The sequence below is a fragment of the Muntiacus reevesi genome, chromosome 1 (assembly GCF_963930625.1).
Source record: "Muntiacus reevesi chromosome 1, mMunRee1.1, whole genome shotgun sequence".
In the NCBI taxonomy this organism is placed as follows: domain Eukaryota; kingdom Metazoa; phylum Chordata; class Mammalia; order Artiodactyla; family Cervidae; genus Muntiacus; species Muntiacus reevesi.
In genome coordinates, this window is record NC_089249.1 from 112,680,537 (window position 1) to 112,685,575 (window position 5,039).

A 5,039-nucleotide genomic window follows, 5' to 3' on the forward strand; every position below is an offset into this window, starting at 1 on the left:
CTAATTTAATTCATTAGAATTAGGATTAAATGCATTAATTTATTCATCTATTTACTGTCTATCTAGCAGCCATCATTTTCTTGGTACTCCAAGGAACCAGAGAAGTGATAAGACAGACATAGCATAGTCCTTGTCTTCTTCGTGGAGCAGATACTCTACTGGGAAGACAGTCATTAAACTTAATGTTTACAAATCTGGTGATGTTATAATACTTCAAGCCATTGCGGGTATGGTTAATAAGGGGATCCAGGAATTCAACAGAGAGCCGCACATGGAAGGCCCTTAGCAAATGTGACTTTCTTTTCCCTTTCCTTCTCTGGGCTGTTATCCTCATCGTGGTTCTTACCACGGAACAGTCCCCTCATACTCGTGTTCTTGCAGTAGAAGGACACTCCAGAGAAATCCTGACTTGATCCAGTGACTGAAGATTTGCCTATTGTGTTAAACGCAGAAGTTGGAAACCACTCATCCCAACAGACGGGACAACTTGGTGGGGAGTCCTTACCCCAAGATAGAGGGGGGCCAAAATTTAAATGATGAAGAGAAAAGGAAGGTACTAACACCTTCAGATTGTTTTATTTTTTAAACAGGGAAAGCAAATTAAAAATTTTTTTTCTTTGTTTTTTTTTGACTGCATCGTACAGCATGCAGGATCTTAGTTCCCTGACCAAGGATCGAATCTGTGCCCCCTGCAGTGGAAGTGCAGAGTTTCAACCACTGGCCCGCCAGCGAAGTCCCACACCTTCAGAGTTGACTGCTTCTCAGGCTGATAAAGCTCAGTAGGGGTCAAGATGGAAGATGCTTGCCTAAAGTTGATACTGGCAAAACAAGAGCATGCAAATTCTTTGATCTACTAGGTACCTTTCTAGTATCACAAAGTCTCAAAACTGACTTACCCAATGTTAGCACCAGAAAATACTTTAGAGGACATTTAGGAAGCTCTTTCATTTACAGATGGGAAGCCAAAGTTCACTGGAATGAAGTCTCTTATCTATCCTGGGTATGTAACCTGTGACATGTTTAGACCTCTGCTAAACAGTAAGAGAGCCCAGACTGGTTCCTTTTTCATGTAGACAAATCCTGATGGATATGCCTCCTGAAAAATAGGTCTAGGTTAACCTCTCTAGGGCAGGGACCAAGGGAATGAGGCTCTGTGCTAGGTACTGGGGAGGGACAAAGATGGCATCTTTAGAGTCCTTCTGACACAGCTGGGAAGCTGAGACACACACCACGCCATATAATCACACAAAGCAATGATACATGCGAACTGCTCATTGGTCACGGTTACAGAGATGCACTGGTACCATTTCCCTCTCAATGTCTCTGAAACCTATCTCATCATTTCTGTCCACTTTTCTCCCCAGTCTCCTACTGGAGGTACCTTTTTCTCAGAGGCCTGTATCTATTAATAGTAATAATATCTTCCATCACAAAGATGTAAAATAATATATTCCTGTCTATTCCTCATCCCCACATCCAGTAAGTCACTAGGTCCTGTTGATCTGATCCTTAAATTCTACCTCATCCTGTCCAAAGACACCAAATAGTATTCTTAATACACAGCTCTTACATCATCCCCCTGCTCAAAATCATTCAGGGCGCTGAAGAGGAATTTGTAGAATGAAACCCAAACTCCTTAGCTGAACATCTGTGGTTTCTCATAATCTACTCCCAGTTCCTACTTCCTCTCTTAGGTTCTGCTACTTTCCTATATATCAACTGTGTCTTTTATTTATTTGGTTCTTTGGTTCTTTGACATCCGAGGCTTGCTGACCCCGGGAGGGCTTCTTCTCCCAGGGTTGGCCAGTTCCTAGAGTTAGTAAATGACTAACCGCTCAGTGTACCTTTCAAAGGCAGAGCAATCAATTCAGAGCCCACATCCCCACCATCTCCTCTACTGGACTCTCACACCAGGACTACTATTCCCCTGTCCAAAACACCCCAGGGCCAAATACCAAACAACTGGGAATGATCTCTGTGCCCCAAGCCCTCTGAAATTATTCACATTTGCCAGTCCCAAACCTGCTCATCCTGTCTTGCCCACTTCTTTCCCCAGAAATCACAATAAAACCTCTTGCCCATGTTTTCCCTGCTCCCCGACCTGAGTCTCACCTGAGTGGTCCCCGTGGTATGGCATGCCCCCTTCTCCTGGGACCCATGAGTATACTTTCAACGGCAGTCCCCTCCTAGTCAGTTGTTTTTGCCAGACCTAAATAATAATAAAACCCATAAAGGAACTTCATGCTCTGAGTAGCCCTCTCTTTCCCAAATAAGACCTGTTCTCCTGAACCCATGTCTTTGTGCAATTTTTCATTCTCAAAATGAACTCCCCCGCCATTTCTGCATCTTACAATTCTACCTGTACTTCAACATACTCTTATTAGCACCAGCTTGAATCACCGGTAACAAACATGAGTGTGTGAGGTTCTGAGTGGTTCACTCTGGTACACTATCACAACTAGGTAGAAGGCAAGGTCAGGCCTCAAAGCTTAGTAGGCTTTCTTCGTGTCCTTTTCAGCCACTGTATGGGCTCAGGTCCTTTGAATATGTGCAACAGAAACTGACACTAGCCAACTTGAGCATAAAAAGGATTTCCCGGAAGGATGTGGGGCAGTCCAAGTCATTGGAGGAGCTAAAGGACCAGACCCCAGATGAAGTGGGAACAAAGGCTCGCAGTCCCAGTGAGATGAGTACTTGCATCTTCACTCAAAATCCCAGTCTTTAGTAGGACCTAGCTCAAGTCCACTCCATTAAAGGTTCAAATAGCTGAAGGTGAAAATTTGAGAGACCCTACCTGGTCAGATACAATAAGCCCTGTATCATTTGGCTGTGGTAGGGTGTTTGGGAGGGAACAAGGTGACCAAACACTAATGTGATCATCACTCCTGTGGATGAGAGACTTTTCCCAAATAAAAAAAGAACTGTTGAGACCTGGGCACATACCCTAATTTGAGTTGCCTACAGCCATCTTTCTAATGTTTTAAATACTATGTTCTCCAAATAAAATTGGATAATGGAAGGGTTGGATTAAAACAGCTCCAAAGCAAAGCATCTTTAACAGTTCCACAAATAGTCATTGAATGCTTATTCTGTGCAAAGTACTATGCTAGACACTGGGTGGGCGGAGAAATACGGCTGGGAAATGAACAGCAGTGAGACCTGGCTCAAGGAGAAGACAGGCGTATAAACCACAGCAATGCACGTCAGGATAAAGGAGGTGATGCCCCAAGAGGCACAAAGTGCTGTGAGATTTCACAATATGGAGGGATTCCATAAAATTCATATATGGTGGAAAACTAAAAAAGCTAAAGTCCATATTTTCCTTCTTACTGCAACTTCATCATATGCTGGAGAGATTATACATGGCTCCATGTGGAATGGAACAGTGTTCTTATTTCCACCTACTGCAGCCCAGCTGCCAATTCAAACATCTGTCACTCCTTAAATGTGCACTTAGGGAAGCATCAGGTGCAGGGGGCTCGTGTGCCACTTCCAAGCCCCTGCTTCAGTGGACTGTGTCAACATGGTATACGGGAAGGAAAAAAGGGAATTGCCAAAGGAGAGTCATGCCTAGACTCTGGCGAGGAGTTCAGATATTCAGGGAGACACTTCTGAAAATGTATGGGCACAGACAAGAAGAAAGTTGCGTGGAATTCTTGCATCTAGGGTTAAGGACAGGCAAGGTCCTTTGCCGATAACATCACCATACAAGGAGTTTCTGAAATTTTCATAACTCAAGAGCCACAGGCTCAAGGCTGGGCTGTTGCAACATATTTGGATCCATCTCACTTTATGGTAGTGAGAATGAGATTTAAACATGTTGGGCGAATCGAGATTATTCAAGCAGTCTCTTTATTGAGAGCACCAGGTGTATTTCATGACCTCCAAGGGTCAGGAAAGGTCAGTGTAGGATCTGATCTGGGGGCTGGGAATGCCAGGGCTTCATCAATTACTGCCAGTCATCTGGCTTATCCTTAATCAGTGGTTACAGGAGGAGGCAGGGCTCGAGGGAATGCAAAGGAAGGGAAGGCTGAAGAAGCACGAGAGATCTGGAACATTCAGCAGGGAGTATTCCCTGGTGGCTCAGCAGTAAAGAATTCCTCTGCAGTGCAGGAGACGTGAGTTCAATGCCTGGGTTGGGAAGATTTCCTGGAGAAGGAAATGGCAAACCACTCAAGGTTCTTGCCTGGAAAATCCCATGGACAGAGGATTCTGGCTGGCAATAGTCAGTCCATGGGATCTCAAAGAGTCAGAAAGGACTTATCAACTAAACAACAACAAAAAGAAAGGGTGCATATGCCTGGAAGCAGGGCAGGAGGGGAAAGGAAAACCAGGAGTCATTAGCTTGGTTTTCACTATGGAAGCAGGGGAGACCAAGTAAACAATCAGTCTCTTAGCAGGAGAGAGCCAGGAGGTGATCTGCTGAGGGAGAAAATGAGTCAGTCAATTAATATTTCTGCAGGCCCACTTTGAGTCAGGTACTGTTGCCGTTTTTTGTTTTTGTTTTTGTTTTAACCTGGCAAATTACTTAGAGACAGAGAATGCTCCCACATTTGCACCTGGAGACTTACAAAGATGTGGCAGACATTTCCTCACCCTTTAATGAATACATGGGTTTCATCTCTAGAATGCAGCTTTCTTTTAGCCAGGTGATCAGCCTCCAGCCCTGGGTCAGAAAGCTTAGAATGCTTTTGTTTGGAGGTTGAGAGTTCACGCTCACGCATGGATGAGATGCCTCAATCTTAAGACTCCAGTTGGTATTGAATGTCAGGGTGGGCAGGGGTGGATTTAATGCACCGCTTATAGTCGTGAGATGAGCAGAGCCTCACATTTAGACTTCTGACATTTATCTCCAGATGAGGTTGTTTTATGGAACTGTATGGAAACATTTTGTTTTTCAAGATAAAAAAAAAAGGTTGAATATCAACAATTTCAACAGGCTTAACATATACATTGTAAATTATGTTAAAGATGTTAATTTGTTAGATGAAATATTTAAAAATTATCATTTTTGTAAACCTACTTTGTCATCTTGTCAT